The 15,777-nt window shown below is 40.2% G+C and overlaps 1 long non-coding RNA gene across 1 annotated transcript in view; it reads left to right on the top strand.

Annotated features, from left to right (window-relative positions):
• Positions 1–15,419, top strand: part of LOC125164542 (uncharacterized) — a 96,440-nt gene extending 81,021 nt beyond the window's left edge. Inside the window, exon 3 of the long non-coding RNA XR_007151801.1 lies at positions 15,167–15,419. This is a non-coding gene — a long non-coding RNA (uncharacterized LOC125164542). The remainder of the gene's footprint in view (positions 1–15,166) is intronic.
• The last annotated feature ends 358 nt before the right edge of the window (positions 15,420–15,777 follow it).

The raw sequence follows: 15,777 nt of genomic DNA, 5'->3' as shown, positions 1-15,777 counted from the left end.
CTTTGGAACACCCTGTAAATAATATAAGACAGAGAAAAGGGCAATGAGTAATTAGACCACAAATTCATTAACATAAAATTTCATATGAAATGTATAGATTTCTAAGCTACTTATCAGACCTCAGTAAGTGGTTGAGAATCTGAGCTGTAAGAAATGAAACTCACTGAAATAAATAACTACCGAGATCAGAACAAATGGTGTTTGCTTTATAAACCTTGTTCTGTGTGTCTTCAGAGTTGAGGTAGAAGCCATCTAGAATGCAGTCTCATTCCTAAGCCTCTGAGAAGCATGTCATTACTCTTTTCACTTTGAGAGAGGCGACTGTCAATCAAGCAAGCTTATTTTGCAGGTCCTGGAGGGGAGGAATAACACATTAAGTTTTACTCTCTCTTATTCTTGGTAACACTTTACCTCAAGTGCCCATTAACCAGCACACTCCATAACTCGGGCTGAATTATGATGAAAGCACTCTCGTGGGAGTCCAAGGCATCTGCATCAACCAGCCACTGCCGTTAGTTTACAAGAGTGAGTCTCTGATAACCTTCCAACATAGGAGAAGATTCCCTGTCCAGGAGCTACACAGAACCTATCCTAAGGAAGGATCAGAGGAAATTCCTTTGTTCTCTGGTTGTCTCAAACCACCTGTACTACCTCAAGAAGTCAGTGGGCTTCATTTCTTCATTTTATAATGTGACATATGTGACACTTCATCCTAAGATTCAGATCTTAATTTTTTAGTTCCTTTTTTCATGTCATGATAAAAAATTCTGGGGAATATATAGTGTCAGCTTCCTTTCAGATTCATCATTTCAATATTTTCATCTGCTACAACTGTTTAATTAGGAGAGGCTCCTTTTGGTAGGCTCCTTTTGTATAACTTTAATGAAACTGAAGAGCATGAAATGTGGTTTCCCTGCTTTTAAATGAAGCTACTTTTATAGAAATAAGATGAGAAATGGAGAAATTGTTGAAGTCACAGTGCATGAAATTAAGGGAGCCCAAACTGTATTGCCAATAGTGCTTTTTTTTTTCTTTTTCTTCTCTTAAGTTGATGTTTTGAGGACTAAGGTTGTGGTTGCTAACAAACAGGGCTGATGCTGTTTTCTCTTCTATTTTTTTTCAAATTCATAGACTTCTGACAGACATGCCTTTAAGGATTCAATTTGTTGTTGTTAGGAAAATTGTATGAAGCAAACTATTTACGATAGAGGGCTGTTTTCAAATAACACAAAAGCAAATTAATGATGGCATCTAGTTATGAGATAAAACCTGAAGTTGTGCTGAATTTCATGTACAGCAGGATTCAATGTGTAGAATTGAAACAGAATAATTACAGAAAATTTCACTCAACTTGTGCTATAATCATAAGGCTTGTACTTAGAATGCCCCATCAAACCAATAAGGTATTATTTATGTGGGCATTCTAGTCATCATCAGATTTTGTACCACACTGTTCTGTATCCACAAATACAAAGGGAAGAGATGAAGCAACACTTTTCTCATACATTAATCAATGTAACAACTACTTTGGAAATTCAAATGCTAAATTCAGGGGCTCAGCATTATCTCACTATACAATCTAGACTAATTTGGTAATAGGCAATATTTTGGGTGGGGGCAGATTTTAGAAATGGTTTTAAGTGCCAGTTTCATATTATGAAGATACTGAGTGAGATTTTCCTGCTGACCCAGAATAGCTGATTAGTATTCTTGGAGCAAAGAGGCATTAATTACCTTCAAATTGAAAGTGAGAACCTCCAAAAGCCAGCAGCAATTGGGGCCAGAAAACTCCATCAAATTATTAGCTCATGAACTCTGACCTTTACTCCAGCACCCTCTCATTCTCATCCCAGACTGTGTAAAGGACAATCTATGGAGCAAACAGAACAATAGAACCTCATGGGCTCAAGTTTAAGTGCTGCAAAATTCCCTTCTCCTCATGGGATAGCGGGGTATGTCAGTGTTTACTCCATCATCTTGTATTGTGGAGGAGTCAGGAGTTGAGGGGATTAGGAGGTATGACCAGCCATAGCTTCCTCTCTCACAGAACTGAGAAATGAAGAGAATCTCCAGAGCCTCCTGGTAACTTCTGAAAAACAACCCCTCAGTCAGGACTTGGACTTCTGGCATTAATTGGACATAGATGACCATTCAGGGTTATCAAGGAAAGTGTAATCAATCAATGAGGAGGAGGCTACAGTTAGTCAAGAGAACTTGACACCTCCTTTCCATTTCTCCCCCCCACTTACTTCAACCCCAAATAAATCAAAACCACACTGCCTTATATCCGTCAGGATGGCTATAATCAAAAAAGACAAGGAATAAAAAATGTTGGTGAGGATGTGGAGAAAAGGAAACACTTATGTGTTGTTGGTGGGAAGGTAAATTAGTACAACCACTGTAGAAAACAGTGTGGAGTTTCCTCAAAAATGTTAAAACAGAAATACTATATGACCTCATAATTCTACTACTGACTATTTATACTAAGAAAACAAAACACTAATTTGAAACGATATAGGCACCCCTGTGTTTACTGAAGAATTATTTACAATAGCCAAGATATGGAAGCAACCTAAGTGTCCACTGATAGATGAATGGATAAAGAAGATGTGGTATGCAAACACACATACACACACAAGAATGTTATGCAGCCAAGAAAAGATGAGATCTTGCCATTTATGACAATATGGATGGACCTAGAGGATATTATGCTAAGTAAAATAAGTCAGACTGAGAAACATAAATACCATATAATTTCACTCACATGTGGGATCTAAAAAACAAAACAAATGAATAAACAAACAAAAAACAGAATCAGATCTATAAATATGGAGAACAAACTGATGGTTGCCAGGGGGAGGGGGGCTGGGGGAAGGGCAAAATGAGTGAAGGGGAATGGGAGATACAGGCTTCCAATTATGGAATGGATAAGACACAGGAATAAAAGGTAACACTGTAGAGAATACAGTCAATGATATTGTAATAGCGTTGTATGGTGACAGATGGTAGCTATGCTTGTGATGAACATAGCATAATGTATAAACTTATCGAATCACTATGTTGTACACCTGAAATTAATGTAACTCAAATGTCAGCTATACTCAAATAAAAAATTTAAAAAATAGTGCAAAACTAACTAACTAAGGAGTATTATAGTCCATTGTCTTTCTAGAATGATTAATTTTCCATTTTAGATCTGGGTAATAGACTATCCTTCTTATCCCTGTGTCTCAGGTTGGGTTTTTTGAGAAGCAGACTCTGTGGTGGAGATTTGCACGTAAGAGGTTGGTTGGAGAGTGTTTTTGGATTGACATTTACAAGGGAGTGAAGGAAGCAGGAATGGGTTTAGGGGGAGGTCAAACTGTGATGCAGTCATCACAAAGATAATGTAATGGCTCCTTAGAGTTGTCCTGAATTGGGGCCAAGGGGCTGAGATTTATTACTGTCTGCATAGACCAGTCTTGGGGGAAGGATGCTGGCATCCTTAGTCACTGAGAGAGCTGGCTCTCCTGCAACATTGATTCAGTCCTGGGTGGGGTCTTACTGGTGTACCATTGCATCCACCACACTGACCTCTATCCATGTAAAGAAATACTTTTAAAACTTAAAAATTTTTTCAGCTATATTGGCCTCACCATAATAAATAGTTACAAGTTTCAACTCAGTGAAATTAAATCACCCAGAGTGAGAAAGTCATTTATATTCTATGATATCCCAGCAGCCTATTCTTATTTGGCAGTCCCAGGCTCTGAACCAACAACAACATCTGCTGGCAATTTATTCTCTATTATCTTCTGCCTACTACTTAACCTACTGGATCAAACAATTCCATGTTCACTGTTCCCTATCCACCTGTAAGTTGGAGTATTCACTTGTAAAAATTTAAATGTAGCTTTAGAAAAATTTTTCAGACCTGTTTGGAATTTCTTTAAAAAGATTTCAAATATATAAATAATCATTTTCCCCGAGTCCATTGCTTTCTTTGGCCATCTTGTAATTTGTTTCCTTATGATTTCAGCCTGATTGACTTTCTGAAGGCTGAGGGAGGGCAAACAGCACAAAAGGACTGATGAATCAAAATGGAGAAGTGATGAGTGATGGTGCATGCTCTTGGTGTTTTGCTTCTCTGGAAGCAACAGAGATTAGGCTCTGATCTCAGAGCCTTATTTGTTTTTCTTACCCATTCATCAGAGATCTGTGTCTTCTACCTGGGACTCTTTCTTCTGTCCATTGTGGAAATGAATGTAGGAATACAACATCTTTTGGGGTGTCTAGGTGGCTCAGTCAGTTTAGTGTCTGACTCTTGGTTTCCACTAGGGTCATGATCTCATGATCTCACAGTTCATGGGTTTGAGCCCCATATCGGGCTTTGTGCTGACAGTGCAAACCCTGCTTGGGATTCTTTCTCTCTCTCTCTTTCTCTTTCTGTCCCTCCCCTGCTTGTTCTCTCTGTCTCTCTCTCAAAAATAAATACATAAACTTAAAAAAAAACACAGCATCTCTCATTCTTCTCTCTAATCGAAGAAAAGATTGTGTGCTTGTAATGTAGGAGTTGCAAAATAAATACATATTGTTTTGTTGGATGCTATCATATTACTCTAACAACAAAAGAAAGCAGACAGAGCCCATGAAACAAAACACAAGAAGACAATAAGGTATTTTCACTCTTAATAATAATAGTTACCTGTAGTCCTCACTGAGGTGTAAAATAGATCTCAGTTTGATTTTTCATCTATTTAATTTCTTAGTTTGTTTTCTATGAATTGGAGGTTTTCTTTATTTTTGGAGATGACTTCCTAGAATTGTCCTACCTTAGACAAGAAAACCCCGTAGTTCTAAGAAAGGACAGAAATATGAATAATATGTTAGTTATAACAAAGGCTAAGCTGTTAAAACAAAGGGAATCAGAAATAAAATGGCTTGAGAAAGATGGAGTTTACTTTTAGGTAATACTTCAGCCAGTCCAGGGTGATGAAGTCCTCAAGGAACCCGTATTTTTTCTGTCTTGTTCTGCCATATTCACCCTCCTCTAGATCACTGTCCTAAGTGACAAGGCCTCAGCTAGGATGTGGGATGCTAACATGGCTGTGTTCTAGTTTATGGGAAAGGGAAAAATCCGGATCAAGAGATTTCCTTTAAAAAAAAGAGTGAAGTTTCAAAATGTAAACATTTCTTCTTCTCATATTACATGGATGTTGGAAAATGTCATTTCTAGCTGGATGGCCATGAAGGTATGTGAGGGCAGATTTTGAGGGACAGCTAGAAATATGCCACAATGGCCCCTAAATATCTATGTACATATATTTTTTACCATCTCCCTGTGTTCCAAGAGAGACAGTCTAAAGTCCCATCCATTACTGCATCAGATCAAACTTTAGGAACTCTGGCTGATGATGGATAGTTTTCTTTAATAGGTCCAGATGAAATTCTTTGTGATCTAGTCATTACACCCAATGGAAAAATTATCAGTCTAAAATATGATAACTGCAATTCAAAATCCCATTCATAAAACAGAAACATTGGAAATACAACAGCCCTTAGCTATTACAAAGACTTCCTGCCTGAGCAGAAAGAGAGTGGAGTGAATCCATCTGCTCCCCCTTTTTCTGCTTTCTGGGAGAGTTCCCATTTCCCCCGAGGATCCCAACTTTTTCCCGTGTAATAGTCTCACTAATGACTTTTTCTCTATCTGAAGTGGGTATTGAAAGGTAAAGTTTTTGCAGTCTGCTCTGGCTGAACCAGGCCAGAAGCCTCTCATACTTGTGGTTTCTTTGGTGACACAATTTTCTAAAAAACTTAAGCCTTCAATCTATTTTTTTCCAGCCATTAATATTGACAGTTAACCTTAAATAAATTTTTTTCTAGACATAGTCCTTATGGCTGCTGATTCTCTTCTATTTGCTGGCATCTCTGCCCAGTCCATCCCCCAGTTTCTTCAGTTAGGTTTGGCTCGGAAGATAGCACTCTTTAACTGATTTCTAAACTGGATGCACATTAGGCCAAGACATCTTCATGGGAGAAATTTGCGAGAGGCTCCAGGTAATAGACTTCTGTTCTTCTCGGGTGTAGAACCAATCCAGTTTGTGTCTCCAATCCTCTGGGTCTCCAGTTTCTGGTTTCTTAAGTACAGATACAGATTTCAGTTTGTGAGCAGATAGAGTGTCTCACTTAGCAGATGTGTAGCTCTTTCCACGTCTGCTTTCAAACTGGCAAATTCTCGCCTGAGGTTACCTCTTTCTTAGGTATTTTATTAAAGGTGGCAGGGAACAACTAAGCTCTAAACTTCTGGTTGTTTCCCACCACTTCCTCTAGAACCTATAGGCCCCTTGGGCATGCAGTCTGCTTTCTGAGAACACAGGTGAAAAGTTTTGCTAAAGCTTTAAGTTACCAGACTTAACATGGGGTATAGAAGACCAGCAGGCAGTATCTAGTTCTTTGCTGCCTACCACCTAATGTCTAATCCAGATTAGAAGTATTTTTAGGTTTTGTTACTTAGTATCCTGTTTCCAGGTGCCAGTTTCTTTGTTTGTTTGTTTGTTTTTGAGAGAGAGACAGACAGAGTGCGAGCAAGGGAGGGGAAGAGAGAGAGGGAGACAGAGCTCCAAGCTGTCAGCACAGAGCCCAACGTGGGGCTTGAACTTCCAAACTGTGAGATCATGACCTGAGCTGAAGTCAGAGGCTTAAACCGACTGAGCCACCCAGGCGCCCCCAGGTGCTAATTTCTGTATCAAGCTAAGCCAAAGTAAAGGTTATGTTGGTATAACCGCGATTCCAAAAAATGACTTGTATAGAAAGGATTAGTTTGGCTGGTCCAGGCTCTTAGGATGGTTCTGATACTCAACATCACTGATATCTCTGGATTTCTTCTATTTTTGTGCTTCCGCCAACCTATACAAATGCCTGTTTTTATGGAAGAGGGGAATGCTTTGGGGGGAATGAATTAACAGTTTGCCAAAATCATAAGCAAGTAGGCCAAGATCAAATCAATCAATGTTCCAAGATCAATCAATATCTTAGAAATTGCCACACTGCGCCATCCATCTCTTTGTCCTCCTGTTTCACAAAAAGTGAGAATCTAAAGCCATGCTCCATGAAGGCCTTTCTACTCAAACTGTCCATCCATTGTTTCTCAGTTACAAGTAGTCCAGCCCTCCTCGGGGGCGTTTGTCCTAATGTATGCCTAGTTGAAATGTCTGAGGATCGCCATTAACATTTGACACCCAAAAAGCCTGAATCATGGGTAAGGGTCATGACCTCAAGATTCAGCATTGTCCCACTCCAAATGTGTGAAAAACTAAATTTCCTAATCCACAGCCCTCATTTTCAGGTCGTTAGTGTCAGAACTGAGCGGAATATAGATTTTCTGAAGATCTGTTAGGCTCATTTTCGAAAATCCAATCCCTGAAGAATAGTCTTGAGGGAAATCACACTTTATTTTTTGTTTTAAATGTGCTCTTGGTTCCCACCTGTTCTGCAGCAGCAGCAGCAGCAGCAGCAGCAGCAGCAACTCACCTGCATCATTCTGTCTTTTCTTGCCATATTTGAAGAGCGAAAAATCTGTTAAAAATAGAATGACAGTTGTAGGGGAAGGAAATAAAAATCTAAATACAGTATCTCTATATGCATATATAAATAGGAATATAAACAGACAAATATAACTATGACTATAAAGCAGTAAGACTTTATTTTGGTATGAAATTTGTGGAATCAATCTCACTGCTTCATATTCAGGCTTGTATATATGAAGGTGCTGTGCTTTCCCTACTTAAATAAAGAAGGTTCTGGAGTGTATGTGGAGGCATCAGGATGGGAGTGACTTAGTCTGTGGACTAAGTGTCAGGACAGAGGCTTGGTGTCTAGGCAGCTGGGACCAAGAAGCCAGGGGAAAGGGAAGAAGCAAGGGAGAAACCTTGAGCCAGGAAGATGACAAGGGCCCATGCAGAAGGGGAGCAGCAGCAGCCTTGTTATGGAGGCCGGTGTCAGGGAAATGAGCCAGGAAAAGGAGGTCTCAACACGAAATGACACAACGCAGGCCAGGTGTACCTTACAGGTTTCCTGCCACAAACCACATGATCAGCAACAGCAAGATAAAGTAGAAACACAACAGAGAAAGATCAACAATAATCACAAATACCGTAAGAGGATGCCCAGAGAAAGCCACTGTGTTTTCTGGAAGGGAAAGTGGAATGAGGAAACATAAATATGGTATCTTGACTGAAGGCACGAAAGTTAGAAGAGCAAATTGTGACATTTTTATCCTCGCATGTTCCATATGCAAAAGAGCACATTGTGACTGTAGGTTTCACAATGGCCCTGAGGAGGGACAATATACCATTTAGCCTAGGATTTTTGTGTTCTTCCTTTTCATGTGTTTAAACAGTGAAAGAAAAAAAATCTTTTAAACATAGAGATGACAGGCTTTGGAGAAGAAAATGTAAAACTAAATACATCAGATATACATGCATAAATAGGAGTATAAACACAGAAATAGGGAAGAAGACATAATAAGAAGACCGTGCCACTGACAGCATCCTTTTCTGTAGGTCCCTGAGCTGTTTATTTTTATTTGGATATTGCTGAGAGGGCTGAGAATGTGTGAACTTGCTCACTCTTTTTACAGTCTGAGACTGTCAGGTTCCGGAGCTTCTCTGAGTTCCCCACACTGTTCTGATTTTAAATAGTTTAATACATCTTTTTTAAAAAGTGTAAGTAACTTATTATTTGCTTCCTTAAAAACCCATCCCATCTTTTCTGCTGTACAGTTGCTACAAATGGGCATTTTTCAATCTGGTACCTGGGAAAGTCACCTGAATGAACTTTTTTTTTTTTTTTTATCTATTCCTTTTCTCAGAACCCAAGCACAATCAAACTTCTGTCCTTTCTCTGTGAATGGCCCTCTTTCATTCCCACGCACATAGAATTTTACTTAAAAAAAATAGCTTCAGTTTAACAACTTACTTAGTGGGTGTGTTTGAAAGATGAGCTGGCTAGCCACTCACCAGCCCACATACCAAACTTCTCCTCAATTTGCTGTTCTCTAATCTAGAATTCAAGAGTTTGGAATGGAAGTGGGGGATCTGTAAAGCAAGATCATTCTTTTTCCTTTCTCCTACCCTGTTGCTAACATTTCTTGCTACCATGCACCGCAGAGCCTCAGTTGACTCATCACAGCGAGGGTGGCCATAGCATGTCACTGAAATCGTGTTCATCTCATTCTTGAGGTTTCTGTGCCACAACTGCCTAGGTCATCTGGGCATCATATTTCTTTGCCTTCCTCTGGCTGGATTCCAGCCTTCACTGTAGCAAGTGATCTCTTTGCTGACAGAGAAGCAAAGGAGAGGATCTTGGAAAGTTAGAGTTTTAAGCCAATTTAAGGACCATCTGCTTCACCTCCTCTTCTCCAGACTGAGAAAAGAAATCTTAGGAAACACTAGCTGGGGAAGCTAAGGTCAGAGTTAGTTCTGGAACTCAGGTCTCCTTCTGGGCTATTTCCAATAGGCCATGCATATTTCCTTGCCATTGGCAGGAGACTGCACAATCGTATCCAAGTATTTGCTCTAAAAATAGACACTTCACAGGGTGCTTTATTCTTTATGTTCTATATAATAACATTGTTGCTAACAGCAATTTCCTTCCACTGCACAGTTAGCAAACAGAAGAATGAAAAATCCCTGTCCGCTCCTTTTCTTTTCCTTTCTGTTTTGTGACTTTCTCCAAGAAAGACCTGGATAGAATCTAAAAAAAAGGAGGGATGTTTGAATCCCTCTTCTTTGCCTTTGTAAATTTTGTATTTTGGGGAAAAAATATCCTGTTCCAATTTCCTGAGAATACAGTGGATTCCTCTGCCACCCCTGGAAATCTCTCTTTTCTTCAAATAAGTATCCTCTCAGACTTAATCTTAAAGTGCAAAATATTGTTTGACTGTCTTGGCTAATATCTTGAGTAGCTACATGCCACTGTAAGTAGAGTCACAGAAATTTTTCCTCACAGATGGCTGTGTCCCTTTCTCTTTGAGACAGTGTCTCAGATAAAACATTTTCAGGTGTGGTTTTCCTGATGCGTGCTCAGGCTTGTGACTGCCATATGGTGTCAAGAGTATCTGCATTGATATCTTCTAGATAATAAGTAGCTGAAAAGCATGTGTTAAGTGTTTGTGGGAACCTTAGAGGTCTGGGTGTGCAGCCATAATGTAATATACTCTTTGTCGATTTAGGTGTGCCTTTTTCATTCAGTAGATGCTTAGGGAGCTCCTACTGTGGGCTGGGTGCTGGGGTTATGTACTGAATGAGACACAATCCCTGCTCTCCATGAGCAGAGTCTAGTTGAGGAAATGGATAAGAATGTAAATTATTACATGACCTGGTATGATAATCACTCTGGAAAATGAATACTGAAATAATCATAGAGGAAGCACAAAGAGATTGCATTTCACTTGCAGTATGAGGGCAGAGAAGTCTTCTGGGCTTGAGTGAGTGTTTAAGGATAGATAGGCATAGGTCAGGTAGTTAGGCAAGGAACCAAGCCCCAGGCAGAAGAGAGAGCATATGTAGTGGCACAGAGGAGTTAGAAGACATGTCCTCTTGGGAAATTGCAATATTTTGGTATGGCAATGGGGGCCTACATAAGAGATAAGACTAGAAAAGTGGTGGAGGCCCAGATCTCAGCCAGCCTTCTCAGCCAAACTTGGATTTTGTACATCCCTGTGAATTTAATGGAAACTATTAAAGCCTAATGTAATAATATTTGTGGATTGGAAAACTAACCTAGGCAATAGGGTGGGTTTGCAGTGAGACTGAAGGCAGACAGTTCGGTTAAGAATCAGCTGTAGTGGTTTACACAGAAATGCTGGTGGCTTAAAATAAGTCTGTGAAAGTTGGGGATTTACAGAGGGGTCCCAGAGCTATAGTAGTGTTATAGTTGATAGCACCTGGTAACTGCTGAATATGGAGAAAGCCGCAGACTGCAATGTCATTCAGCAACTGAATCTGTGCTACTTACTAGGACAGGAAGCATGGGGCAGGTTATCTGATGGGGGTGAGGTTGGGGTTGAGGAACAAAGAGTGAAATACTTGTGGCACCTATGAGAGGATCTGTCTAGGAGGCAGGTGAGCCACATGGGTCTGTAATTCAGCAGAGATATTAGCCCAGAGATAGAAACTTGCTGGTCACTGGCAAATGTTTAGTAGCTGAAGAACTACACAGGGAAGGATAACTAGGAATAGAAACTAAATAAAATACTGGGTATGAATCAGGCTTTCTGGTTTCAAATCCTGGCTCTACCATTTATGGGCTGTGTAACTCTGGGCAAGTTACTTTATCTCTGGAAACCTTAGTTTCGTGTTCTGTAAAATAGGAATAATCATAGTAACTACCATTTGTGTCATGTGAAGTCTTTAGTCAAGTGCCTGGCACATGGTAAATGCCAATAAATATTGGCTACAATTATAGATGTTATTTATTTTTATTATTTTAATGTTTATTTAGTTTTGAGAGAGCGCGCATGAATGAAGGAGGGGCAGAGAGAGAGAGATGGAGGCACACAATCTGAAGCAGGCTCCAGGCTCTGAGCTGTCAGCACAGAGCCTGACATAGGCCTCGAGCTCATGAACCACAAGATCATGCTGTGAGCCAAAGACAGACCCTTAGCTGACTGAGCCACCCAGGTATCCCCAATTACAGATGTTATTAAATTGAGAGTCTAAGGTGCGAACTGTAAAGGGGATTGCAGGTGCCGGATGTTTAACACTTCAGAGAGAAACAGAGTAAGAGAAATACCTGCAGAGCCGGGGGTAAGCCATGAACAACTGAGGGAGAGAACCCATTTCAGCAGTGGCCAACAGTGTCAAATATTACCGTGAGCTCAAGAAACAGTAGGTTTGGCAAATAGTGTGATACTTTCCAAGGAAAAACACATTAGAGGACAGAAACAGCAGGTAGACCCTACTGGATTTAAAAGTAAATGGAAGATGAGATGATAGAGACTGGATATTATTGTTTTATAAATTTGGCTGTAAAAATAAAGAAAATCTCAGTATCTAGAGGAGGTTTTGAAGAAGTGAGAGGGCTTTTTGTAAAGTCAGGAGGAAACTGAAATTTTCATAAACTGAAAGAAAAGAAATATATGCAGGATGATGAGACACAGATTAAAATTCAATGTTGATCTCCCCTCCTATGACAGATAAAGTTGAGGTAAGTCCTAAGTCCAAGGTCAAGGAAGAAAAGAGGAAGAGAACTAACTTTCACTGATTTCCAGGCATTGTGTAAGGTGCTTTCTGGTCAATCATTTATTCAGTCTTCGTGGAAACTGGGTTAGAGAATTGCCCATTAATAATATCTATTTTATTTCCAAAGAAATTAAGACTTACAGAGAGTAGATAATTCACACAAGGTCACAAAAAAGTTGGGATTTGACCATGCTCTGTTGCTTTAAAAGCTTGTGTTGCATCTCCTGAGCTATTTAGTGGTTTCATTTACATGATAGATTTTGGGAGAGTGCATATTTATTATGATGGATGGTTGTAGCAGATAGTGTCAGCACCTGCCTGCACACCCCCTGGATCCCTTCACTATTTTCCCACAACACTGGCTCTCATTGCTTTCTTTGTCTTCAGCCAGCCCCTGCACCTCTTTATTGGAAATCTGTCCTTATGCAGACAACAGGAAATTCCTGGAAAATTAGGTTTTCCACTGCCTCTCCATACTCTTTGCCCTTAAGCAATGCTTGATAGGTGCCCCATGGTATAATACTCAGCATCTGGTTCCTGATATAAAAACTCTGAGGTTTTTATATGCCACCAGGTTTCCTCCTAGAAATTCAGTTAATTACCCTGTATGGTACTTTATTTCATATCACATCTTTACTTTACCTCTGTAAGCTTTCTATTGTTGTTGTAAAAATCACAGTTTTAGTGACTTAAACAACAAAAAACCTGTAATTGTAGAGTTCTGCAGAAGAGCTGTCTGAGTCTTGCTAGGCTCCCAGGTGTTGGTAGGATCGTGTTCCTTTTTGTGGGAGCTATGGGAGGATCTTTTCCTTGAAAAAATTCGGTTCCATGTGGCTGAGGTCCCATTTCCTTGTGGGCTATCTGCCTTTTGGTCCTAGAGGCCTCTTTCTGGTCCTTGTATGTAGCTCCCCACGTCTAAGAGCCAGCACAGGGCATCAGCTCAGCCCCCACCATGCCACCATCTCCCTGACTATTCTTCTGGCACTCACATTTAAGGACTGTCGCAATTAGATCGGGCCTGTTCACATAATCCAGGATAATCTCCCTAGTTTATGATCAGCTGATTAGTAACCTTAATTCCATCTGCATTCTTACTTCCCTTTTGCCACGTACAGTCATAAATTCTGTTTTAGGAAGCAGACATCTCTTTTGAGGGGGGCCGTTATTGTGCCTACCACAAACTCCTCTCCTCGTGGATCCACTTTCCACTCCCCCTACTGTTTTGTTGTTGTTGTTGTTGTTTTTTGTTTTTTGTTTTGTTTTGTTTTTTTTTTTGTGGTAAGACTTCCTTATAAATCACTTTCACAAAAAACTTTGTCTCAGGGTATGCTTTTGGGAAATTCAACCTAAGACAATGACGAATGTTCAGAATTCAAGGTTTGTTTCAGTTCATGAATTGGGAACGGTCAGAGGGGAGTGTAGGCCAGCACGCCAAGTACAGGCAGACGGCGACTGTTACCGGGCCCATGTTTGTACTTGTTGGGCTCATTGGCTTTCTGGCAGTCAGACAGGAAGAACAGGGGAGACCTTGCTAATGAGATTCTGCCCACTCACCTGAAATCCTCTGCACATCGTCAGCATGGCACCCTCAGCAGCTTTTCCCACCAGCGAGTCTCTGTGCATGACATTTATAAATATAAGCATGCGGTTCTGCCACACTGTCAAAGGCAGCAGCTCGTTAGTTAGTAACAGATACCAGCCAAAGCTGGCCCAGCCCTGATGCTACGTGGTGAGGCATAGAAAATGAACATGCCACCCAGTTCAGGGTCAATATGCAAAACAGGAAAGGGAAAAATGGAAGCTTGACAGCCTGTCATGATGATTATTAGCTGTCTCTCAGAGTCCTATGGGCCCCAAGCTCCATGTACACATTTAGCCAGTCAGTGTTCTGTAACAACTCTTTATCTCACACTCCTCTTGCTGTGTGTATCACTTGCGTCTGTTTCATCATGTGACAAATTCCTTGTCCTCCAGATACACAGATGCTCCGGTTGTACCCAGTGCAGCAGGGTCCCCAGTGATGGAGGTACATGTATTTAAAACAAGGACATTTTCTGATGTGTTAGCCAGGCTGATCGCAGGCTGTGCTAGGTGATAAAAGGGGCAAGGAGCTCAAAGAGAGCACACCCCGTTGAAGAGAGTTTGCATCTGGTCCTTGAAAAAACACCACTTGAGAAACCATTAGTTGGAAGGCCATGACCAAAGGAAGCCTTAGTGTTAATGGTTGTGATAGGTGCCCCAGGCTTACTTCTCCTTTGCCTTCACTCCCTCTCTTTCACCAACTTAAAGCTCCAATTTATGCTTCCACTTCCCTTTACAGCATAATCCTCACTCCCTGAAATTTATACCTACATTCCAGACTCCACATGACAGCATGTTCATAATACCACCCATGAAAAGGCTTTTATGATCTTGAATTTTATACTCCTCAACATTTTTTACCACTACTTTCAGAATATACATTCTTAATATCTCAACAAAGGGGAGCAGATTAAAAAGAAAAATACCATAAAATAATTCAGTGAAGACCTAATAAAAGATGCAATCAATCAAGTGAGTGACAGTAGCAGTTTCTTTTAACATCAAATCTAATGGTTTCTTTTTCTAGTACGAAAGTGCTCCATTAACAGTGTGAGTCTTTTATTTAGGTAATTCACACGAGTGGTTGCCAGATGTAGTTTATTTTCAGGAGGGCACACTTATAGAAGCAGCACACTGAGCCGAGACAGAGTTATCTCCATCTAACGTACTCTCTGATGACCTTTCAGAGTGAAAATAGCAGTGAAATCCTAAAACCAAAACCCTCAAAATCAGATCCAAGTAGCACTTCACATTTAAAATGATGGTTGGATGTCAGGGCTGGTCTAGAGAGAGTTCTGGAGTGATTCTTTGCCTCACTGTCTATGTCTATCCTTAATGCACAGCCTTGCTTTGTTTGGCAGGGTCTCCTCCTGCATGGCTGCAGCAACCTGCATTGTCGACCAGACCCACCTCAGCCTTCTATGCAATCAAAACTCACCTGTTTGAGCCCTTTTCCCCTAAATGCTTCTTTTCTATGAGGTACTCCAATCAACTAATGTTCGCTAATATATTCACTTTGTACAGTGATTGGTAAGTGTCTACTCTACTTTGAACGTCCATTAGTAAAGAAACCTTCCTGAAGATGATGCCTTTAACCCAGTGAAGTGGCTACCACGGTGTGAAGTAGAAGGTGAAGTAAATGGGCTTGATTTCAGTGAGACTTGGGTTGGAATCCAGGCTTATGGTGCATTGCCTAGTGCCTTTGGATATGTTAACTGCATCCTAAAAGACTTACGTCCTATTTTGATGAAAATGTGGACAACAGTGTCCAGATTTTATTCCTTCTTTCAAAAATACATGTTATGTCTATTTTTAGTGTTTAGGGATTAAATGAGAAGAGGTAGATTGAAATAATGTAATGTCTACGTAACAGTAATTTCCCTAAAAAGTTATCAAAAAGATGATGAAAATTTCTGGGAAGATAGTGTTGAGTTGTGTAACTTCTGTTCTCTTTCAAGCATATCATAAGTTA

The sequence above is a fragment of the Prionailurus viverrinus genome, chromosome B1, assembly GCF_022837055.1.
Source record: "Prionailurus viverrinus isolate Anna chromosome B1, UM_Priviv_1.0, whole genome shotgun sequence".
Taxonomy (NCBI): Eukaryota; Metazoa; Chordata; class Mammalia; order Carnivora; family Felidae; genus Prionailurus; species Prionailurus viverrinus.
The sequence above is the reverse complement of the archived record's forward strand: the minus strand, read 5'-3'. Positions and strand labels throughout refer to the sequence as shown.